The sequence below is a fragment of the Mastigoproctus giganteus genome, chromosome 10 (genome assembly GCF_048544385.1).
Source record: "Mastigoproctus giganteus isolate SK-2022 chromosome 10, ASM4854438v1, whole genome shotgun sequence".
Taxonomy (NCBI): Eukaryota; Metazoa; Arthropoda; class Arachnida; order Uropygi; family Thelyphonidae; genus Mastigoproctus; species Mastigoproctus giganteus.
In genome coordinates this window covers 37,701,848-37,728,504 of record NC_143584.1, presented here as the reverse complement: position 1 = coordinate 37,728,504, position 26,657 = coordinate 37,701,848, and the positions used below count along the sequence as shown (strand labels likewise).

Here is a 26,657-nt window from a genome sequence, read left to right as displayed (position 1 = left end):
CAATTCTGCCCAGACACGATAGGAGGGAATATATGATGAGAGCCTTGTCGATCAATTCGGCCCTGGAAAGATTGTGCAAAGCTCAAAGGATAGAATTTTTTTCAGCCTGGTCTGTGTTAACAGGAGAGACTGCTTCTACATGGATGGGATACACTTAAATAGAAAGGGTGCGAGAATATTTGCTGATGCTATCGAGGCAGTGTTTGGTGGGTTGGAAAACTGCTAGCTTGGGGAGATACAAGGACTAATAGATTAACAGTAGCCACTGGCAGAGGTGAAAGTGATTCTTGCACTACTTCTATTGGATGATACTGGATACACCCGGCTAGCCTCCACATGGCAAGGTATGGGCAACGTCAGGTCCCACTAGGGGCCTGACGGCCAATAAGCCGGACAAACAATGGGCACAACTTATCACACTGCACAGACACGGCCCACACACTTTCAAGTCTCTGGCTTGAAGTGTACTGTCCTCGATACAGCGAAACATGCAGAAATGGGAGAAATCCCAGGTGCCGTCTTACACGAACATACCTTATACTTCTATTGGAATGAGCAGCAGCCTGGAAAACAAGATGCAGGGTATTTCAGAGACTGCTGGAGGTCATTGCGGTACAAGTAAACACATGGGTTGTGTTAGGGTAGCTAAAAATAGGAACAGGTGCATGTATACTTGCGTGTACATACATGCACATTTATTTACCAAACTCCTAGCAAGTGTATGTATACACGCAAGTATACATGCACTTGCTAGGAGTTTGGTAAATAAATTTGATGAATTTGAGGTATTGCTAAAAACACCAAAGGCAGATATTGTTGGAATATCAGAGACGTGGTATCACACAGATATAAGGAATGCAGAACTGGAATTTGGGGAGTACAATGCGTACAGAAAGGATAGACAGAATAGGAAGGGAGGGGAGGGTTATGCTATTAGTTAAGAAACATAAAATCCAAGGAAGTGAAGCTAGTCGACATCGCTGGACAGTGCAGTGTCGAGTCAGTTTGGTGTGACATAAGCATTGGGAGATCAAAATTGAGAGTAGGAGTGTGCTATAGGCCTACTGGCTCTGATGAGTATAATAAGAAACTGTGCAGGGAAATAGAGCGGGCCAGTAAATCAGAGAGTCTTATAATGGGGGATTTCAATTTCGCAGATATTGACTGGAATTTGTGGGTTGGTCGCTCACACACTAGCAAGGTTTTTGTGGATTTATTGGATGATTGTTTTCTACATCAGCATGTTCGGGAGGCTACTATAGTATTACTCCCTCTAGTTGCCTCCCGAACATCAGCATGTTCGGGAGGCAACTAGAGGGAGTAATACTATACTCTTGATCTGATTATCAGTAGTGATTCTTCATGCATTAAGAATCTGCAGATAAAGGAACCACTAGTTGGCAGTGATCACAGTGTGCTGAAGTGGGATTTACTCAAAGAGGTAACTACCATCAGGAGTAAAGGGAAGGGTTTTTGCTTTTGTAAAGGCGACTACGATGGTCTGAGACTATTTAAATTCTATACAGTAGGACTAACTGATGTTACCAACAGCAAATTCAAAATGGGAAGCATTCAAAGAATTTATCTTAGAATGCTACTAGGCTTTACATATCAACTAAGAAATACTGTTCAAAGTTTAGGCCTAAATGGATGTCAGATGAACTATGCCTAAATGGATGTCCGGTTAATAACTCACCAAACATTTCCAGAACTATATTGATATAAAATATTTTTATTGTCTACATTTGAAGAACTCATTCCTGAAGTTATACCGTGTATTTTTGAGACACCCTGTATACAGTATATAATAATTTTATTATTTTTATAGAGGTACTAAGTAAACATCAATTATAGATCACCACAAAATTAAAAAGATACTGTACACCTTTTTATAATGAAATAAATATATAAATTTAAAAAATAATAATAAGTTTAAGTAACTTAAATCCAAATTACTTGGCACCCCTGGAATGTTGCGGCACCCCAGTTGAAAACCACTGGGCTAGAGTTTATATAAGTAAAGACGTCTTTGTTGTTTTTCTTTGTATACTTTTCCAAGGATTTCTTGTAATCAGCCTTCACTTGCTTAACCTCCTTTGTAACTTGATTACAGACTAGCATATATCAGCCATAGGCTTCTATGTCACCTGATAATTTATATGTATACCACACATTTTGCTTCTCTGCCACAAGCCTCATTAGTTCATCTGATGTCCATTTAGGTCTAAATCTTGAACAGTATTTCTTAGTTGGTATGAAAAGCCTAGTAGCTTCTAAGATTAATTCCTTGAAAGCTTCCCATTTATAATTCAATGTTTTAAACATCAGTTGATCCCACTATATAGAATTTAAAAACAGTCTGAGACCACTGTAGTCACCTTTATGAAAACAAAAACCCTTCCTTTTACCCTTGATGGTAGTAACATCTTTAAGTAAATCCCACATCAGTACACTGTGATCACTATCACCTATTCATTCCTTTATCTGCAAATTCTTAATGCCTGAATAATCACTGCTGATAATCAGATCAAGAGTATTACTCCCTCTGGTTGCCCCTCGAACGTGTTGCTGTAGAAAACAATCCTCCAATAAATCCACAAAAGTCTTCCTGGTGTGCAAGTGACCAATCACAAGTTCCAGTTAATATCTGGAAAGTTAAAATCCCCCATTACAAGACATTCTGATTTACTGGCCCACTATTTCTCTGCACAACTGTTCATTATACTCATAAAAGTCATTAGGTCTATAACACACTCCTACTCTCATTTTCCCTTTCCCAGTGCTTATGTCACACCAAACTGACTCAACATTGCACTGTCCACCCATATCAACTGGATACACTTCCTTAGATTTTATGTGTTTCTTAACTGACAGCATAACCCCTCCTCCCTGCCTGTCCTGTCTATCCTTTCTGTACACATTGTACTCTCCAAATTCCAATTCTGCACTGCTTATATCTGTGTGACACCATGTCTCTGATATCACAACAATATATGCCTTTGATGTCTTGATCAGCACTTCAAATTCATCACATTTATTTATTATACTTGTAGCATTGGTGTATATGCAATATATATAGGGCACCTTAAATCAATGAGTAAATGAGTTCCAGAAACACTTCCAACCATGGCAGAAGAGAATGGTTTCATGTAGAGCTGCAAAAGGGCACTACTTACTCTGATGGTATCAAAATCAAATAATTGACAAGTTTAATTTAACTTACAAAGTCATTCCTGGAATTTTTTTAGCACACCACATATAAATATACAAACACAGAGTTAAGTTGCCGGTACACCCAGAATATTACAAATAACTTTATTCTACGAGAAATTTACAAAACAAGGATAACCATTACAACACAGCATCTATCCCAATCCCTTACTCACAACTGATAACAAAACGATCCTGTTTTTGAGGCAGAATCAGCAAATTATAATGGTTTCTCATTCCATCATTAAGATCAGTGTTTCCAACCTTTTTTTTATGCTGCCATGTACATGCCAAAAGTACTGCGAAACTCCACCCAGAATTATGCAATTATTCAATGCCCCATCCCTTTTGTTCTTTAAGCTGACAGTAAATGCAACAATATATGGCTTCTGTTGTTTTGAGCCAGAAAATATGTACACAAAAGTAAGATGTGTAGTATTAAGAAAATCTTCATTAGCTTGACATATATGAAAGTTAATAACTGACTGCATCAGTTATTAGATTTCAGGGAGAAAGAGTATGCCCAGAGCTTACTGATCACAAAAAATAAATGTCATAAAATTTTAATGTATTACTCAGTAATTATATTTCAATTAATCAATTATATCAGTTTAACACTGAAAGGAAATCAAAGTGAAAGCAATGCTAACATGATGCCAAATTTAACAACACCCTTTTTGACGTGGCATGACATCTTCAGTGTCACAACACTCACTTCAGAGAGCTCTGATTAAGATAGTAATGTAATATGATAACCACCAGTCTATTGTTAATACTAAGCCTAAAGGATGAAGAAAAAGAGTTTGTGCTTTTTATCTCATAGGTGTCATAAGTTGCATCCCACACACTCACTCTCACTCCACTTCACCTTTTAGTCTATCAAATACTGTTTAGTGTACTGCTACATGTATAATTTGTTCCTGGGTTCATTAAATCCAGTATGACCGCTATTTCTGGAAGTATATTTCAAATGTTATCTTTTTCAATAACAATCACTCAATGTCTGCAGCAAGAAAGTTATTTTTAAAAACTTCAACAGTTCTGCAATAAGTACTCCTGTGCTTGACATATATGTATGGGTGTGTGGATTTTTCAATCATAGGTAATATTTTTGTCAGTTTTATATCAAGGTCTGTCAGTGCCAACGAGTCTCCTCACGTTTTGTGAATGGGCATGTTTCTCCTCGTTAACTGAATGCCAACATATTAATGCCACAAACAAATCCTTTATATTAATTGAAAACCTATTAGACTGACATTATATCTGAAATAAGACGCACAGCATTAAACTACACAAAAGTTATTGATGAAGGAAAATCTGAAATTTGCTTCGCAAATACAATTATGTAGGGGTTAATCAGCAAGTTGAACTCAAAACCGTAACGTGGCTGGCACTTCGCTGATAAAGCAGCAAGTTGCAGCTTGGAAATTTTGAAGCCCAACAAATGGAAAAGCATTACAGACTTCCAAATTGAAAACTTGAAGGTGCCATAACATTATATATATATATGTATGTGTATGTATATATATATATATATACATACATACACACACACAAATAGAGATATCCAGGTCAGGAAAAGCGCTGTCCTACTTTCTGGGGTCAAAAATGTCGATTAATGCATAAACAATTTTTCTAACAGAACTTATGTAAGTACACTGTATATTTTATTTTAATCCAAAAAACTAAATGTAACTGCTACTGTTCGGAAATATATACGGTTAAAGAGACACATTAATAGTAGTAAGAATCTCATGTTTTCCACAATGATGATAATGACTTAAGTAAATCAGAATGCTTGATTATGAATAACGGAGCAAGTAATACAGACAAAAACAGCCTCTGCTAGTTTCGTAAATTATGGTATTAATCTTGGCTAGTAATTAATATTTTTTTCCTGTACGAGTAACTTAATCGAAATCTAGCTAGAAAACCAGATGCTGTTTTATATATGCTTACTGCTACACAGCAGTAGCTAAGCTCCACGAGCACGTTTATGCCTTTAGTGGACAGACCAAAACATACACAAGATATTTTCTTGCAAAATGAAACATTAATAATAATTTATTTATCTCCTACTATTATTCTGTTACCTGGAAATTCTCTGATCATTTTAACTTGCCATTTTTTTCCCCCAAAAGTATTCCAGATAAACCGATAAAAATGAAAAAATATAACTAATTTTCTTTCCACCTCACGAACTTACACCACCACGGCGCCACTTTCACTTCACATGTCTGCCAATCACAGGTGAATGTCAACAATTATCTCTTGGGATTTTACGAACGTTGGTAAGTTATTTACATTGTGAAGAGCACACTATTTAATTTAAGCAACATCTCGTAATTTATGAAATAATACTTCAGGCGATTGAAATTTTCAAACATTTACGATTCAACATTCCGAAAATGCAAAACACTATTCAGCCTGAAATAATATCCCAAGATTAGAAAGGGTTGACAGTTTACTACCTTAGAATTTAAAACACAAAGATTGAATGAAGACGATAAAAAAGTTTGGCACAAATATTTCTGCCTATGGGATATTAGAGAAGATAAGAAAAAAAAAAAAAAGAAATTGGGTGACTTAAAATAGAAAAGAGTAGTAAGCTGGTCAGTGATTAATTTTAAAACATAGAGTTTTAAAACTAGAAAACTAGTTTTATATGTATCAACAAGGTATACAAGTATGAAAACGTATACTGTATTGTCAACAGCACAAAGCATACGCTGGTTCTCATTCACACTATACTGACAACAGGGAATCTAATCGGTGAAATTATAAATGAGATTTTGGAAACCTAAGAAGAGATGGAGGAGGTCTCTTCTGTTCCTCTCGGCCAATAGGTACATTTTTAATGCAAATACCTTTTACTCTAAGGCAAGTTTTTTTGTTGTTGTTGTTTTGTTTTTTTTTTTTTTATATATTGCAGATAACGCTTTTTTTCCTGATGGGCACGTTTTTTAATGCAAATGGTATTTTTCTGTTCTGATGAACAGGTTTGTAGTACAAATAACTCTTTCTATGGGCAATTTTCTTAATGGAAAAAGTGGAATCTTTCCCCAATGGGAAAATATTTAGGCTTTTTTTTTTTTCTTAATGCACATGTTTTTAATGCAAATAGCATGGTTTTTTTTTTTTTTTTTTTTTTTGCAGATAACATGTTTTTCCTAATGGGCAGGTTTCTTTAATGAAAATAGCATTTTAACTCGCAATGGATGGTCCTGTTCCTATGTGTATTCTGTAATAAAGGCAGCTACGGCCATGTGGCGTTAAGTATTTTGTGTTTGTAACAGGCGTGTACTTTCGATCGGTTTTCTTGTGTGCTGGGCGAAAAATCCGTTATTCAGAAGATAAACCATACTATTCTCTGCCAAGACCGACTGTCTCAGCTCAGTGAGAAAAACGCTAAAAAAAGTTGTGTTAGTTAAGTGATAATTTGAATAAATTCAAGGAACAAATAGAAAAATTATTGGATGAGGCGTACAGGTGATGTGGGAAAGTTTTTTTTTTTTTTTCTGTCTGATGCTTTATAAGCTTGCTTTCTTGTATTATTTGTCACTACTAATACCAAAAATTCTTTCCCCCTCTACGGGATTCGCACCCGACTTTTTCCACACTGCATAAAAGAACTACGTTCATAAGTACTGTGCTATGTTACAGAGAGGCTTCCAACTGGCGGTTTTTAAGGCAAATACATTAACCGAGATAGGCAGAATGATATCTGCCCATTAAGCCCTTATCTATAATGATAGCAGCCTTTAGTCGTTTAGAGGAGGGGAAAAACGATTCGTCGTTGATCGTTCTTGTTGTTGGTTTTTTTTTTTTTTTTTTGCATACCATGAACACCCGTAGGCAGTGGCCTTGCTACTAAGGATTCGGTACTACAAATTGCATCCAGTTTATGAGCATGAAGTCTGGGCGATACGCAAAAATGTGTGCAAAATACTCTCAGATCGCTGAATTATGACCAACCCATCCGTAATGGACTATGCCGCATAGTTCGCAGTATAAAAAGCCGAACAGCTTCGAACAATGGTAATTTGCATCTGGTCGTGTAAGTCAAGATGATAAGGGTATGACTGTGGGGACTCGTAGGAAACGGCACGCCTTGTCCGTTCCTCACGGCGCATCTCATCGCTGTGGTTAAGGTACACAAGAATGGTGTCGACCTGGTCAAATCACCTCCCATCGATAGAACTGTAAAGAATTACGAAGTTTATGGTAAAGCGAAAGGTGCTGCGCGTTGTACGGGCTCAAAAGCGGGTCACTGTTCGACAGCTGACATCGCAATACCATACTGGAAAATGCAAAAAAATATTCCAAATGACTATGCGCCGCACATTCACATTTAGGTGCCACAGCAAACCACCCAAAAGACACCCTATCCTCACCACTGATCATCGTCGACGGCGAATGCTTTGGTGTCAACACGCTGCAGGACTGAAAACGAGTGTGCTGGTCGGATGAGCTCAAATAGTGCAACACGCCGACAGACGCCTTCGTGTGTGGCACAAGAAACACGAGCCAATGGACCCATCGCGCATGTGGCGGTGGTTGCTTAATATGGGTAGGTTTTGCTCGCAAGAATTAGAACCCCTGGTGCATGTGACCAACGTTTCATTGGTGAGATCTACCGACAGTTCTTAGGAGACTATGTGCACCCTACCGCATTGCTTTTTTTTTTTTTTTTTTTTTTCACACAGAAATGGGATTCTTCCAAGAAGATAAGGAACCATGTCATCGGGCCGGCACTGTACACAAGTGGTTCGAGGAACATAGTTAAAGATATCTTCATTGGCCTCCAATTTTGCCTGACCCCAATCCAATTGAACACCTGTGGGATGTTTTGGAACGGAAAGTGAGGCATATGGACCTCAACCATCATATATTCCAACATTGTGGAAGTTGATGCAGGATACATGGCTGGGGATCCCTACTGGATGTCTGCACAAGAAACACGAGCCAATGGACCCATCGCGCATGTGGCGGTGGTTGCTTAATATGGGGTAGGTTTTGCTCGCAAGAATTAGAACCCCTGGTGCATGTGGACCAACGTTTCATTGGTGAGATCTACCAACAGTTCTTAGGAGACCATGTGCACCCTACCGTATTGCATTTTTTTTTTTTTTTTTTTTCACACAGAAATGGGATCTTCCAAGATGATAAGGAACCATGTCATCGGGCCGGCACTGTACACAAGTGGTTCGAGGAACATAGTAAATTGAACACCTGTGGATGTTTTGGAACGGAAAGTGAGGCATATGGACCCTCAACCATCATATATTCCAACATTGTGGAAAGTGATGCAGGATACATGGCTGGGGATCCCTACTGGATGTCTGCACAAGAAACACGAGCCAATGGACCCATCGCGCATGTGGCGGTGGTTGCTTAATATGGGGTAGGTTTTGCTCGCAAGAATTAGAACCCCTGGTGCATGTGGACCAACGTTTCATTGGTGAGATCTACCGACAGTTCTTAGGAGACCATGTGCACCCTACCGTATTGCATTTTTTTTTTTTTTTTTTTTTCACACAGAAATGGGATCTTCCAAGATGATAAGGAACCATGTCATCGGGCCGGCACTGTACACAAGTGGTTCGAGGAACATAGTAAATTGAACACCTGTGGGATGTTTTGGAACGGAAAGTGAGGCATATGGACCCTCAACCATCATATATTCCGACATTGTGGAAAGTGATGCAGAATACATGGCTGGAGATCCCTACTGGATGTCTACAGACATCTAGTGGAGTCAATGCCTAGGCGAATATCGGCTCTTATCTGTGCAAACGGTGGCCCAATACGGTATTAGATAGGTGGTCGTAATTCAGTGATCACTGAATGTATATTAGTATTAATAGTAGCAAATGATGCAAGTGAGCAAGCTTATTTATTTTTATAAAGCATTATCCAAGAAAACCCTTCCCACATCACCAGTCTGTCTCCTCCAATAATTTGTTTAGTTCTTTCAAGTTTCAACACACTAAAGCTTATCAGAACATGTTCGCGATTATCATTTTCACAGCCAAGATTAAATTCAGTAACAATATTATCTATTGAAAATGATATAGTTACAAACTTGAATTGTACTAGCATAACAGATAATTTTGCTTGATTTTAAAATCAAGGAAGCTGATATATTAAGAAGAATTTTTATATCGAATAAAAATATGCACGCAAAACAAAATAAATATATATACAGGGCAAACTTGCAGGAGGTGTAGGGGGCAAAAAGATGAATCGGAATCACATAGCATTGCAGGGTCCGAAATGCCTTCGTCATGCGGTAGAGGACGTTGAACGGAGGTCGCGTGAACAGAGATCCCGCTAGAAGTCAGCATTTGTGAACCGGTTCCCGAGGCAGTAGGATGGACGAGTATTCAAACGTTGAACTGGCCGACATGCACCTCGCGTATGGAGCTGCGGACTGTAACGGGCGCGCCGCTCTGCGCTTGTACCAGGAGAGTTTCCCGCACAGGTGTGCTCCTCATCATACGATTTTCGCACATGTGCACAGAAGGTTACGTGAGACTGGTTGTTTCACGAGAGGTACCATGAATCGAGAGCGAACGACGAGGACGCCAGACAATGAGGAGGATGTCCTGCGTCTTCCAGAAGGCAATCCGAGTACGAGTACTCGAGCGATAGGCCAACGATTGAGTATTTCCCAATCCACTGTATGGAGGATACTGTCAACAAACCAAATGAGTCCATATCATCTGCAACGCGTCCAATCATTGGAGCCTGCGGATTATCCACTCTGGAGGATTTTTGCTACTTGGTTTCTTCAACAGAAACGGTTCGCAAATGCTGACTTCCAGCGGGATCGCTGTTCATGCGACCTCCCGTTCAACGTCCTCTACCGCATGACGAAGGCATTTCGGACCCTGCAATGCTTTGTGAATCCGATTCGTCTTTGTGCCCCCTACACCTCCTGCAAGTTTGTCGCACTGGTAGTGAATCACCCTGTATATATACGCAAAAAAATTAGAAACCTTGTTCTAATGGAGGCCACCCTTTGCCCAAATTACAGCAGGTACACTTCGAAGCTTGAATTCCACCAGGTGTTTGAGGAAGACTAACTCCAGATTTGACCATTCTTCCAAGGCGATAATGAGCCCTGTCATCGACCCGTACTGTGCACGAGTGGTTCGAGGAACACAGTCAAGATATTACCTATCTTGATTGCCCTCCAAATTCGCCTAACATCAATCTAATTTAACAACCGTGGGATATTTTTGAACAGGAACTGAGGCGTACAGCCAAGCAACAGTCATCTTCTCACTGTGGAAAGTCTTGCAGGTAGCATGGCTGCAGATATATTCAGACATCTAGTGGAGTCCAGTGCCTGGGCGAATATTATTATTATTTTATTTTTTATTTATTTATTTATTTTTTTTTTTTATATTTATTTTATTTTTTTTTTTTTTTGTAGCCATATGGTGCAAGGAAGCCTGAGGCTTATGTTGCACCAGCCATAAAATTCCTGTGTTACCCTGAGAGAGAGAGAGAGAGAGAGAGAGAGAGAGAGAGAGAGAGAGAGAGAGAGAGAGAGAGAATCACCAAGAAAGCAAGAAAGAGAAGAATGATGATATCCAGCTCAGGACCCTGGGTTTGCCAAGCCCATACTCACCAGATGAGTTATGGAGACTATAGTAGCTGTTATCCGTGCGAACGGTGGCCCAAAACAATATTAGGTAGGTGATCACAATTCACAATTCAGTGATTACCTACCTAATCTCTCTCTCTCTCTCTCTCACTCTCGCTCAGGGGTAACTCAGAAATTTTTTTTTCTTTGGCTAGTGCAGCAAAAGCCTCAGGCTTCCTTGCACCATATGGCTAATAATAATAATAATAATAATAATAATAATAATAAGTTCGAAACCGTCACTATGAGTATGCATGGGAGCCAGTTTTAGAGTGGCAGATGACTGTGTTTCATTCACTTATTGAGTAAAACTACTGTTTAACATTTTTAATCATTTAAAATAAATTTTCTCTTTCATACTCGCAGACTGCCACACGGTGAGGAGTTCACAAAATCAAAAGAATACAAGAATACACAGGCGCCTCCGTAGCCAGGTGGGAAGGAGCAGCAGTGCGTAGCACACGCTTCTTGATTAGACCGGGGTTCGAGCCCGTCACCACCAAATACGGAGGATGCGGAAAGGTCAGGGAATGACCACCGCATATCCCGGAGCAATATGGCCTTAATTGCTAATGCTCCTAAAAACCAAATAACAAACAAACAACAACAACAAGAATACACCGTATTTAGCAGTCACGTTCTTGAACTCCAGTCACTCACAGCACGTGTACCTTCACTTCTGACCACGTCGGATATGGCAGCGTCCATTATAGCAATTAAATAATATAAAACAAGGTATTCTTGGGGGTTTATCCCACTAAGCCTATATAACCTTCCCAGCCCCCGGGGATACTTCATAGCACCACACTGTCATCCCAATATGGAATTTGGTGGAGGCGTTGTTACCTTCTGTACGTTGACATTGTGGACAATTCCATTCTATGCTGTAGCATGGTATGAGGAGTCCTTATTAAATAATGTAACATCATACCTATTATACATAAACCGAAATTCGCAATACCTATTTATATAATATCTATTATTCAAAAATTTTGTGTTTTCATTCACAATACCCCTTATCTCTGATCATTCACTGCAGGCGATAGTAGACGGCTCTCTGTTTTCTAACTTCTCCACTAATGCTGGTGTTCCTCAAGGTTCAGTTCATTCTATCGCTCTTTTCCTCTTGTAAATCAATGATCTTCTTCCATTAACTGGAAATCCTAACCATAGCTTTGCTGATGACATTACATTCCACCTTCCAATTTTAGAAATCTTTCCCTGCACAAACAGCTTCAACTTCTGGAATATCCACTACCAACCCCTTAAATGCTGATCTCCAGGTAATTCTGCAATGGTCAAAGAAAACTTAGTCTTGTCTTATATCTTACAAAAGGATCCTTCTGCCCTTATGCTTATCTTTGATGACACTCAGATTTCTAGACAAGATCACGTATCTCTATTAGGAATTACCCCTACTTCTAATCTCTCTTGAAATAAACATATCACAAATATTGCTTCTACTTCATTTAAAAAAACTTGGGTTTTCTCTTTCGCATTCGGTGTTACTTCTCTTCTAAACAGCTTCGCTGTAGCTGTTTAAAAAAGAAGTAAGGAAGAGAGAATACAGAAGACGATGAAATGTGAACCGAGTAAGGACGGTAATTAGAAGTGATCGTCATTTAAGCATTAGAATGATTGCATCAGAACTTAATATGAACAAAGAAAGAGTTAGACAAATTTTAACTGAAAATTTGGGCATGAGAAAAGTGTATGTGCGAAGTTGGGGGCAAAAATTTTGAATAAAGATCAAACAATGAGAAGACTCCAAGTTAGCGAAAATGTTTTGAGAAAAATTGAGGAAGATTCACTTCCTGGGTGTATTGTAATTACCTGCGGTGCAGTGAAAGTTGGCTGTTCCAGTCCGACCCAGGAAACTAAAAGATAATGAATCCAGTGGACTAAAAAAAAGCAAGAACGTCAAAATCAAAAATGAAAACTATGATTCTTTTTTGTTTCAATATTAAATGAATTATTATGGCTGAATATGTCAAACCAAATCAGACTGTCAAATATACTACATTGAAGATAGCCTTCTGACAAAGCTGTGTGAAAAATGCCAGTTTAAAAACAAATCGCTGTTTGTGTGTGTATATGAACTGCATCCTACTGGCCAGACCTAGCCCCAAGGGATGGTTAAGTGGAAAAAGACAGAGAGTGGTTATCAATTGGCACTGCTCTTATTAATGGAGTCCCCCAGGGTTCATTTCTGGCCCATTTGTTGTTTTCAATATTTATTAGTGATATTGATGAAGGTATATCACGCTGGATATCTAAGTTTGCAGATGATTCAAAGCTTGGCAGGATGGTTAACGACAGTCATGATATGCAGAAGCTTTGACAGCAGGGACAAGGAGGTGGTTATTCCTTTGTACAAGGCCATGGTTAGGCCGCATCTTGAGTACTGCATACAGGTCTGGAGGCCTAACTTTAGGAAAGCAAAAGGAAGCTCTTACCATGAAAAGCTTCAGTTCCGCAAATTGCAGCTTCTGGAGACTAGGCACCTGTAGGGAGATCTCATTGCAGTGTTTAACGCCTTGAATGGATTGAGTAAGCTAAATGATGGCGCATTCTTCCTTTGGTTGAGACTACACATATGAGGGGGAGGGCATAAATTCAAGTTGAGGAACTATGGTTGCAGGATAGGTGTTCGGAAGTTTGCCTTCAGCCAACGGATGATTGATCGTTGGAACAGGCTTCCATCTGTTTTTGTGGAAGTGGATGGTTTGAATAAATTCAAGGAAAAACTAGACAAATTCTTGGAGGGTACAGAGGTGTGAAGTGTTTTTTTTTTTTTTTAAGCAAGCTATATAAGCTTGCTTTCTTGCATCATTTACGGCTACTACTACTTATGACTTTTTTTTTTCCGCTTCCCGAACCTTTCGTAATTTTAGGAAACCCATTTTCAGCCCAATGAGGACATTCAGAAAAAAATAACCAAAGTATTAAAAGGACTTGCAGAAGATGACTTTCTGAAATGTTCCTGTACTTGAAAGAAACGTATAGAACAGTGTGTGCAAGCCCAAGGAAATATAATGAAATACGAACTACTCGTATTTCATTACTGTATATTTATTTCATTGTAACAGTTTCGTTATATAATAGCCACACCTCATATATGTAGGTCTCCACACTCTGTGCACAGTGGACTGTGTGAATCGAAATGTCATTTCCTTTCAGCGCTTTTTTTTTTTTTTTTTTTTTTGTATGCTGCTATGGTTCTGCTATCCGGTCCCATTGCAGCTTTGTACAGTTCCAGAGGCGCACCCACGATGGGGGCGGGGCGGATAAACCTTCAAAAATTTCTGAGTGTGCCCAGTACTCCCCAATGGTATTCAGAGCCCAGGTGCATGGTTAGTGTTTTTTTGGGGGAGACTTTATTTTATTACGAGTATAGTATAATCTTTTAAGAAACATTTGGGTGATACTTTTCTCTGTCGTCAACCAGGTACGTCACCCCGTCATTTGCATAGCCTTGGGTGCATAACTGTCGTTTACATAATGTCAGTGATGTTAATGCATTCTTCTGTGTTTTAGACAATTAGACATTATTAGTGTATTTAAATGTGATTTCCGAATAGAACAATAACATCACATCGAGTGATATGAGATAGGTGGGCGTATTTCGCACCTTTTATTATTATTATTATTTTTTTTTAATGAAATAGCTCTTGAAAATTTAAAATAGACAACAGGTATTATCCTTGACAGTAATTAAACCTGCTATTGAACCCAGCTTTTCTATGGTGATAAATTTCATGTTACTCAAATGACGTGATTAAAGCGGAAAATCATTAAAAGCTATAACTTAAAATGAGAGAGCTTGCTTTCTTGCATCATTTTCCACTACTAATATGTACTGTACTGTACTAAAACTGAAAACATATCGGAAATCCACATTAAACTGTATTAGAACTGGCCATAGCTAAATGATTTTGTATCTTGTGAATATTGCTACGCCTCACACCTAGTTCGTAAACCGCACCAGAATAAAATAATATATTGGGGAGGATCGAGGGGGTGGGAACAGCTCTATTGGCACCCTTCGCTTACTCAATAGTTGCATTGCCTTTGCACCGCTCTGATTAAAAGTTATACAGTCTTAATTAACTCTTGTCTAGATATCGCCTTAAACATTGAACGTATGAAAAGAATGAGGCGCGTTCATGATTTTTTAACACAAATAAAGTATGAGTTTTATTCTAATACAGAACTGGGTTGTTCCAAAAACTATTTACTGTATCCATGTAGATGCATTAAAGGCATTGTCAATACACGCTGCCTATCTAATCTCAGGGGAGTGTGGCATGAACACAGTACAATGCACTTGACGATATCACTGACAGAATGTTAAACTATTCTTTTTTTTTTTTTTTTTATTCCTCTTCTTCTTTCCAATACGGGCAATTAACAATTGTTGACGTACCGCTTACTTCAGATATGAAATTCTCTAAATTTATAAGGACCAATGACAAAATTTTCTAATAGAAATGGAATGTAAGAAAACGTAACTTAGTTTTTAACAGAAGTAGGGTCCTTAGCTTAATCTCTGTTGAATTATCTCTGATCTCGAGCAGTGTCATGCAACCTAAACCCACCCCTCCCCTTTGATTTCCAGGGTTGCTAGCGTATTCCCAAAACAAAATATCATTCTGTTTTATTTTATCAATAAGAAAAAAATTTAATTCTGTACCAGGTACATAATGTATCCTGCCGCTAGCATATTTAACGTGTTTTACATTTAAGAGTCATCGGCAGGCATTAAAAACGTTTTAATTTTCAAATATTAATAAAATTCATGGATAATAATATAACAATGTTTTTATTTTATTAATATAATTACATGTGGGTTACTGAAACTATTGGTCTGTGACAACTAAAATAGGATATGTAATTTTTACATTGAAGAGATTTTAGTTCACGACTAAATACGCCATATATAGTTGTTCCATTACGTGTAGTATTCATCGAAAGATCTGATCAAGTTTAAGAATGTTTTCATAAATGTGCAGAACTTTTCCAGCCTCAGAGTTTAATTGTAAAACAAAAAAATTTTGCATTCAATCTGAAAACACCAGATGACTTGAAACCAGATTCGTTTTCGAATTAACGCATTTCCCAGTTTCCGAAAGTTCTTTTGTATCTTAAAACCTTAATATTGCTGTTTGTAAATTCCTTAGCTTTCCAACGATATGCTATACGTCCACATTATCCCGTTTACTACGTGAGAAAATTCCCTTGATCATATTTTCCACTATCCTGAAAAAAGTACTGCAATTTCCAGAGGTTTGAAAGTTTTTAGTATAGAGCTAAGATGAAGCAACGTGCAAAATTTCATTAAATTTGGTCCAGTAGTAGATAAATTAAACTGGAATAAATTTTCGTAACGCTTTTCGCATGACGGTTTTTCGTTACAAAATTTTTGGAATAACACCAGTAAAAAAAGTTTTTAACGTCAAAATTTTATTATACATAAAAAAATAATAAGCAGATTAAGCAAAGATATATATTGAATAGAATAACAAGAAAATGGAGGCAGAAAAATGGAAAAAAGAGGAATTTTTTTTTCCCACTTTACACACACACACACACACACACACACACACACACACACACACACACACACACAGGATGTATCATAACGTGTGTGACCCACTTCAGGGAAGGATTTGGGAACTAAAAATAATAATAATAAAAAGTTCATGTGAACATTTCGTCTTGTTTCCGAGATAAGCCATTTTTGCGTTACAGCAATTCTTTCCACAAACTGAGCATAGCAAACTCCATTCAATTGTTTACAATTCTTGATATCTCATAGAGGGCCTTACTGTTGTTATGTTAACTTCTATCTTACTTCTCTGTGGTTCTTTGAATGGTTTTAGTTAGTTCTCCTGAATAAGGGCACTGCATTTGGAGCTTGTTATTAACATTTTGATACTATTCATTTGCTGTGATAATGGAGGCTAATTCAAATCGAGAGATGGTAGACTTGCATCTCGGTATGCACTTGCTAGATGGAATGCAGCCGAGGCAAGACATGCCTCGGCAGAGGTAGGCAGAAAACTTCCCTAATCGTCATGTATCTAAACTAATTTCCCATATGACGATTTGGCACAAAAAGACCTTTCAGAGAATACACGAACGCCTTGCAGAAATTGTTTCATTTAGTAAACAAGTTTCAGATGGTGGTAAACACATCAGCACAAGAACTGTTGATTTAGAAGAACGGATCCTCACTCACGTTGAAGAAAATGCTGGCGAGAGCATCCGAAGGACAGCAACAATAAAGAATGGTATGGTGTAGTCTTTCACAACGATCATCGATGTGCTGAAGAAAATCCCCATGCCATCAGCCAAAGTATGATGGGCAGCCTGGCTCGCCTTCCCCGTGGTGATGACGGGCAACGTAGGGGCTCTGCGGCCAAGAGGCCAGAGACAACAACAGAACAAAACATATATATATATTATAAATCATTTACATGGAAGGCATTACATCTAAAATCACATATAATTTTAAAAGATCACAAATAAAAAAATACAAAACAAAATTAAATTGAAGTTCAAGTACAAAATGCATGTACTTGAACGTGAATGATCGATGGCACGATGAAATAAAGCCGCGCAATCAAACAAAGCCGCATATTGAAGCATTAAAAAAACATTTATTTATAATTTTTATTTTCGATTACGTTTCGAAAAACTAAAATTTTTATAATTAATAAATATTGATTTATTGCGGATTATCTCGCGCACCCCACTTTGGAGGCCACTGGCATAGTGTATGGTACAGCTCAAAGGCAGCTTTCTTATGTGCACCAAATGAACTGTAGCAAAAAAGTACATTTTCAGGTTTGTGAACTACACGAATTCTTGTGAAATTCGGTTCAGTTCTTGATTTGCAATAACTATTTCCCTAAAACAATTAGAGTGCAAACTAGGACTAATAGATTAACAGTAGCCAGTGGCAGAGGTGGAAGTGATTCTTGCACTGCTTCTATTGAAATGAGCAGAAGTCTGAAAAACAAGATGCAGGATATTTCAGAGACTGCTGGTAGTCATTGCGGTACAAGTAAACACATGGGTTGTGTTAGGGTAGCCAAGAATAGAAACAGGTGCATGTATACCTGCGTGTACACCAATGCTAGGAGTTTGGTAAATAAATTTGATGAATTTGAGGTATTGCTCAAAACATCAAAGGCAGATATTGTTGGAATATCAGAGACGTGGTGTCACACAGATATAAGTAATGCTGAACTGGAATTTGGGGAATACAATGTGTATAGAAAGGATAGACAGGACAGGAGGGGAGGAGGGGTTATGTTATTAATTAAGAAACACATAAAGTCCAAGGAAGTGAAGCCAGTCGACATCGATGGACAGGGCAGCGTCGAGTCAGTTTGGTGTGACATAAGCATAGGGAAATCAAAATTGAGAGCAGGAGTGTGCTATAGGCCTAATGACTCTGATGAGTATAATAAGATATTGTACAGGGAAATAGAGTGGGCCAGTAAATCAGAGAGTCTTATAATGGGGGACTTTAATTTCCCAGATATTGACTGGAATTTGTGGGTTGGTCACTCGCACACTAGCAAGGCTTTTGTGGATTTATTGGATGATTGTTTTCTACATCAGCATGTTCGTGAGGCAACAAGAGGGAGCAATACTCTTGATCTGATTATCAGTAGTGATTCTTCATGCATTAAGAACCTGCAGATAAATGAACCACTAGGTGGCAGTGATCACAGTGTGTTGACGTGGGATTTACTCAAGCAGGTAGCTACCATCAGAGGTAAAGGGAAGGGTTTTTGTTTTCGTAAAGGCGACTATGATGGTCTGAGACAGTATTTAAATTCTATACAGTGGGACCAACTGATGATGTTACCAACAGCAAACTCAAAATGGGAAGCATTCAAGGAACTAATCTTGGAGGCTACCAGGCTTTACATACCAACTAAGAAATATTGTTCAAGGTTTAGGCCTAAATGGTTGTCAGATGAACTAATGAGACATGTGGCAGAGAAGAAAAATGCATGGGATACATACAAATTAATGGGTGACATGGAAGCCTATGATAGATATAAGTTGGTCTGTAACCAAGTCACAAAGGAGATTAGGCAGGCAAAGGCAGACTATGAAAAATCCTTGGCAAAGGATGCAAAGAAAAACAGAAAAGAGTTCTTTACATACTTGAACTCGAAAAGGAAAGGGATGAATCAGATTGGTCCACTGGATATTGATGGTTCAACAGTTGAGGATCCTGCTCAGGTGGCTAACAATCTAAACGAGTATTTTGCATCTACATTCACGCATGAGGAGTTATTCAGGAAGGAGAATGATGTAGGTAAAGTAAACATTGGCAGTGAGCTGGATGATTTTGTAATAACTGAGAGGAAAGTGGAGGAGAGATTGTTGAGGATAAACATAAAAAAGGCACCTGGGGTGGATGGGATCTATCCAGTTATATTAAAGGAGGCAGCAAAGGAAGTAAGCAAACCCTTAGCCATAATTATGAGAGCTTCCTTGGACTCAGGGGAGGTACCTATGGACTGGAGATGTGCAAATGTGACCCCAATTCACAAAGGAGGTTCAAAGGCTGACACAAGTAATTATAGACCTGTTAGTTTAACTTCTGTTCCAGGTAAATTAATGGAGGCACTGGTTAAAGAAGCACTGCAGGATCATCTAGACAAGAATTCAGTTATAGCTCAGATGCAGCATGGTTTTGTTAAGGGCAGGTCTTGCCTGACCAATTTGATTGGATACTATGATGTAGTCACAAAAGAACTGGATGCAGGGAATAACTTTGATATTATATATTTGGATCTTAGAAAGGCTTTTGATACTGTTGCACATGGAAGACTGCTGCACAAATTGGAGCAGTGTGGCATTGGAGGCAAATTGCTGCTATGGATAAGGGGATGGTTGAGTGGCAGAAGACAGAGAGTGGTAATCAATGGACACTGCTCAACGTGGACTAATGTTATTAGTGGAGTTCCTCAGGGTTCAGTGTTGGGTCCGTTGTTGTTTTCGGTGTTTATGAATGATATTGATGATGGGATATCAAGTTTAATGTCCAAGTTTGCAGATGATACAAAGGTTGGCAGGGTCGTTAAGGACAATACTGACGCTATGCTGCTGCAACAGGATCTGGAAAGGTTGAACAGATGGGCTGAGAGGTGGCAAATGAGGTTTAACATCGACAAATGTAAAGTGCTGCATATGGGAAACAGTAACCCCAGAGCAACGTATCAACTCTGCGGTACTACACTGACAGTGGTGGAGAATGAAAAGGACCTGGGGGTAATTGTGCAGGCAGATATGAAGTTCTCTGAGCAGTGCAGACGAGCTGCAAGAGTAGCTCATGGTGTCTTGTCAATGATATACAGGAATTTTTCTAGCAAGGATAAGGAGGTGATTATTCCCTTGTATAAGGCAATGGTCAGGCCACACCTTGAGTACTGTATACCGGTCTGGAGGCCTCATTTCAAGAAGGATGTAGAGCTGCTGGAACGAGTACAGAGAAAGGCAACAAGATTAGTGAATGGAACAAAGGGTTGCTCTTACGAAGAAAGGCTTAAGTTTTGCAAAATACAGAGTCTGGAGACTAGGCACCGGCGAGGTGATCTGATAGAGGTGTATAAGGCTTTGAATGGTTTGAGCATGCTCAATGCCAATGGGATTCTTCATCTTTCTCAGAATAATCACCTCAGAGGGCATAAATTCAAATTGAGGAAGGACGGATGTCGGATAGATGTGCGGAAATTTGCCTTTGGCCAGCGGGTGGTTGGTTGGTGGAACCGACTTCCATCACTTGTTGTTGAAGTTGATAGCCTAAACAAATTTAAAGCTCAACTGGACAGGTATTTCGAACGAACGGAGGGGTGAAATGGGAGTGGGTTTTTTTTTTTTTTTTTTTTTTGGCTGATGCTGAATAAGCTTGCTTTCTTGCATCATATGCCTCTGCTAATGCTAATGCTAAACTTCGTAATCTAAGTTTGCACTCTAATTGTTTTAGGGAAATAATTTATAAAGGTGTGTAAATTACTGGTCTGACGATGAACTTTACAAAATCAGGTATTTAAGCAAACAAAACATTTATTTACAGTTTAATCTAGACGAAAATTACATCATAGTTACCCACCCACAGTTGTACTCATAGTTTCATGTACTACATAATCATTCACAGTTACAGTTGACACCTTTATCTCCAGGATGCAAGAAAACAAGCCTATATAGCAAAAACAAACAAAAAAAAAAAACCTACACAGTTCGCGCATCTGTACTCTACAAGAATTGGTCTAGTTCTTCCTTGAATTTATTCAAGGAATGAAAGAACATTTCTTTACGGTGTAACTGAGGCTATAGGTGCGCGCGTCTTGTTCACTACAAATGCGAGAGATGTGGACACTCACACTAAAGGGTGAGGAGAGGTGGAATATAACAACACTCTTCAAGTTTTAAGAAGTCAAGGATAGAACTCGTCAATTCTTGACACAGCTCATTAGAGCAGTGCAACAAAAAAAAAAAAAAAAAAAAAAAAAAATCACTGAATCTTCGACCAACTTTGTTGCTCCATTCTGTGTTTGGATCATCTTAAACAAGAATGACCACCTCTTTCTCGAGAATATTGAAAAAATTCAGTGTGTCTGAGCTATGTTACTTGTGGTGTTGGCTTTTGTTGCTTTAACTCAGTCAGATGCTTGTTAGGTTAGCTGGGCACCATGCTATTGCAGCATCTTCATCAAGTTACTGATGTCCACCTCGAAGTCGAACTTACTTGCCAAATCAACAATCTGTAACTGAATTTCGGGGATACTGGCAAATTGCTGAACACCATGAAAGCAGTCCGGCCATGCATTTTCCCAGATACCATTTTGTAGCCCAAGTGATTTACTCCCGTTATGTCACAATGTTTTTCTATGGACTTCTTAATATTGTATTCCCTCAGAATTCAAACTGATGACTGGTCCTCGGCGTCTGTTTCAGATATCACTTGTTTCATGGTCAGCTGGAGATAATCGGCTTCGAATGTCACCCCTTGATCTATTGGTTGCAACAAAGATGTATTTGTTGACAGGACAAAACATATATTATCATCTAGATCTTCAGCGTTGCGAATAGGATGATCAGATACGCTGTAAAAATAGGGAAAATCCTGTTCAAATTTTGTTGCTTATAATACTTCTTGACGATGGGTGAAAGAAAAAGCGAAAGTTTTTAAATTTAGAATTATTCTAAAATTGAAAATGAAGTTACATCGAAATGATAATTCGGATCTACGTAAATCAGAAACTACCAATATTAGTGCTTTTAAAGATATCAAAGTTTTGAAGATTTAGACTGTCAAAGGGTTCCGTGGAAGACAGATATGCACGAAGTTCTGCGGCCAAAAAAAATAATAATAAATAAATAAATAAAAACAAATTGAAAAACTCTGATGAAGAGATTAAGATGTCTATTTCACTGATACACTGCTCGACAAAATTACCAGAACACGCAGAAAACGTGGTATAACTGGTGCAGCTTGCAATGAAGCGGGACAAAATTTGGGTTGGTGTGTACCACAGAGTCAGGATGAAATGAGAAAACAGCGAGAAACTTCGGACAGGTACAAGGGACATTTATAGGAGTTGCATAAGAATTACCAAAAAGATCACATTGAAGTCGATACAAGATGTTCGAATATATGGCCACACGACATCAGTATGGCGTATGATACCCTTCAACGGCTAAAAACAGTCCTGACAGCGGTGAACCATTTCGATATGAGGGTGAGTATAAGATTCTGTGCAAACAAATCCCATTCTTCCACCAGCGCAGACCTTATTTTACCAAGTGAGGAGTTGGCTGTCGGCGTGCAATGCCATTGGGCGTCGCATTGCACGCCGGCAGCCTAAATCTTCCCATGTTCGATCGGATTTAAGTCTAGTGATCGTGCTGGCCATGGCAGTCGTTGGTATCTTCAGTTTCAAGATTCCTCCACCACAATGTGCAGTGCCGTTGTCATTCATGGAAAGAAAATTTTGGCCAACATCACCCCTAAAAAGTCGCACTTAGGGTTCGAGGATCTGTTCTCGGTGCCTCTGCTCATTTACAGTACCCTTATCAAAAACACGAAGAGGGGTGCTGCGGTTAATTCTCATTCCATCCCACACAGGAACTCTGCCTTCACCGTAAGTCTCTCTGTCTCTGATATTGGAGAGATGGTATAGCATTCCACGTTTAACTTTTCTTTTTTTAGCAGCATCACTACTTTCTTTCTTTTATGTATTTATTTATTTTTATAATTTTTTAGGAGCACCACTACTTTCTTTTATTTTTATTTGTTTACTTATTTATTTTTTTAGCAGCACCACTACCTTCTTTCTTTTCATTTTACTTATTTATTTTTATTTTATTTATTTATTTTTTTTTTGTATTATTTTTATTATACATAGTTTATTTTCTTCTACTTCATTTATTATTTCATTTTTATTCATTTCTTTTCCATACCCAGCACCATGGGTGGTCGTTTTTTCCCCCTCTGGAATGGACTCCCCCAGAGGATCCTGGCCTACCTTCTATTTATTTATTATTATTTTTTGTATTATTTTTATTATACATAGTTTATTTTCTTCTACTTCATTTATTATTTCATTTTTATTCATTTCTTTTCCATACCCAGCACCATGGGTGGTCGTTTTTTTTCCCCTCTGGAATGGACTCCCCCAGAGGATCCTGGCCTACCTTCTGGCAACACCAGGTGGATCAGATCTCTTTTGAGACAGTACGTGCTTTACATGGACTGGCCCACCTTCCCATGGCGTGGACGAGTACCCAGAATCATCTGTACAGGTGACTGATGCTTCTGGGTAGCCAAGCTGCCAGAACAGAACAACAGAACACATACATAATACACACAAACCTACGTCACACATATATCTGGCCCATTCGTAGTGGTACTGTTCTTCACAGAGATACAAGGCAGAGTTGAAGTGACGTTCTAGGAGCCGCCCTTTACATATACACAGTAAAAGGCCAGATATGTGAGTAGCGTAGGTTTCTGAAAGTAGTGTGCATGTTCTATTGTGTTCTACCCAGACGCATCAGTCACCTGGAGCGGGGTTATCGGGATGAAAACTGCTGGTTTCCTTAGTCCACTTGAATTGAGCCTTCTTAACAGTCTGGCTGGAAATGTACGTTTTCACCTGTGGCCGCAGCAACCTCAAGAGACAGTTATTATCATTAACAAATTTTATTTTCACATCAGTGGGCACCCCCGGAACAGTCTGGTTCGGCTAGAAGGGTGTACGTACATTATGCAAATTTGAGTTGATTACTTGATTCGCGTTGATTGATTGGAATTACAAGAAATCAAAACAGATTGCAGATTGAAAATACAAAAAAAAAAAAAAAAAAACCCAACGGTGAATCCAGGAAAGCCTTCCACATGATGATTATTGTTCATGTTTATAGACTTCTATCAGGGTGTTCTGTCTATAGCGCTTCGAGCTGCAGAAAGATGAGGCGTCAATTCCGAGGGAGTTATACATTCCGAACGTATTCGCTGGAAACACTGATCTAAGGTATTGCACGTTTTACAGGGAAGATCGTGGACAAGGTGCTGAACTGCACCGGGTTCGTTCTGAGATCCGATGGTTTGTCATCACTTTCCATATGTCAGGCGAATCCATTTCGCGGCATAGAAGTTGTGCCAAAGTGTGCAGGTTCCTCTCTTTGATGATGGTTCCCAGGATTTCATGCCAAGGTATGCATACAGCACGCTCCTGGAGATGGTAAAAGGGTAGCCCATCTCCCTGTTTAGCCATCTATTGAGCCAATATTCAACCCCAAGAAATCGCTTTAGTTGAGTAGAGGAGGCCCCTGACCTTTCCTTCGGATGTATTCAGAGAGGAATCTTCAAGACATAAGACCGACCAACTCCTGCCGGATTTCCCAGAGCGCTGCAAGCGTTTTTAGCCTTGCCATCTTGAGGTGGTCTTTAAAAGTAAACGCGTCATCTTACTTCAATCTCAAATCCGTGTGAAAGCCTTTTTAATGGCGGTCCCGTTGATTGTGAGCATAATTTCATTACTAGTCCTCTTTTTTGTGAAGGTCATCTGAGCCACTTTCTAAGGATTCAGATTAAGCCCCAGACGTCCTAGATAATCCTGGAGTTCAAACAATGCTATCTGATTTTCATATGCGACTGTCTCAACTTTTGCTGGATCATCGGATGTGACCAGCATCTTAGGATCATCAGCGTATGAAATGAAGTTTAGGTGCTTCGCAAGGAAGGGATTTAACGCTGTGGCAAAATATCATGATTAAAGAACTCCTCCTTATGGGATGCCGACAGAGGTCGTGGTGGTCCTCTCCAATCGATGATTATATTTAATAAAAAATTGCCTGCTGATGAGAAGTTGATTAAGAATAGCAAGAAGGTCAGGTCCAATTCTGAAATAGTGCTTCAAAATTTTAACTAGCTCTGTTGTGCTGCGCGTGTCGAAAGCTGTTTGTACGTCCAGGAATAATATTTAAAGTTGTTTCTTAGAGTTTGGAGCTTTTTGGTTCATCAAGAAGTATTGTTAAATAAACGTTAAAAGTAAACAATGTTTTTTTTTTTTTTTTTTTGCATTACTCATTGTTCAGTTCTGTGTGAATAATTTAAACAGTTATTTAAGAACAAGTGAACCTATTGCTAATTCCAAGTGTACTTTATATGAAATAAGAAAGAATGAGACTATTTGCTCTCTGCGGCTTCCTATTTTTATTTACGAACATTGATGCATCTGGATTAGGCCAGATTGTTGCCAGGTATAATTTATATATATTAATATTGTTCACATAGGAACAGTAATTTGAAACAGTTAATATTCCTATGTAGTAAACAAACAGTAATTTTAAATAGTTCTAAATTCTAAAAAAGTACGAGCCACGCGGACCTGTTAAACAACCGTAAGTGTTCCTCTCATCATGAGAATTCGAACCCAGGCATTTTCAACAATCTAAGGAAATTTCCCATAAAAATTTGATTTCTGCGTATTTCAATAAGTTGTTTCATATAATTCTTTATTAAAATGCTCAAAAATCCAAGTACTTTATTTCCCCCTCCCGAACTTTTTGTACTCATTTCGAAACGCTATATGATAAAATTCTGAAAAAATTGAATAATGCGGTCACTGAAACATATTGCAAATGGTATGTAAAGAAATATGGGTATTTCACTTATCAAACGGTAGGATTATCCTACACATACAAATATGGACATGTGCGCACGCATACATAAGTGCACATGCGTGCATACATAGCTAATCACCAGTAGCAGGGCCGTGCAAAGGAGGGGGGTGTGCAATGAATGCATCACACCAGGACTTCCTGCTATAGGGAGACCCAAGTGTGTATATTACTTTTTGTGTCAACATAAATACACATACACATACATAAAAATGTATGTGCATTTATAAAATAAATTGTTATGTATGTGTATGTCCGCGCGCATACATGAATGCACATATTATGTACATACGCATTCAACCTCCAGATTAATCCTCTGAAATCGGCACAAATCATTTTCTCACTGGGCAGTCCAGCAATCCTCAGTTCCAAGTGTCGAAATGCAGTAAGATCCGGGGTCGTTTTCGACTCCAATCTGTCCTTCACCGATCACATTAACCTTATACTGTACATTCGAGGCTGACTTCACTGCGCTGGATCGTCAAGCAACAGCTGCTGCACACCAACGACTGACACCTGGTAAGGAGGTACATCGTATCAAACCTATACCCAACGGGGCTATATGCTTCAGAGATAT

At 38.7% G+C, this 26,657-nt stretch overlaps 1 protein-coding gene across 1 annotated transcript in view; it reads right to left on the bottom strand.

Moving 5' to 3' along the window:
• The window catches only part of LOC150078990 (patj homolog), a 946,782-nt gene extending 941,363 nt beyond the window's left edge, over positions 1 to 5,419 (bottom strand). Inside the window, exon 1 of the mRNA XM_090382912.1 lies at positions 5,304 to 5,419. The gene's annotated coding sequence lies outside the window, so the exon portion shown is untranslated. The remainder of the gene's footprint in view (positions 1 to 5,303) is intronic.
• Between the last annotated feature and the right edge of the window lie 21,238 nt (positions 5,420 to 26,657).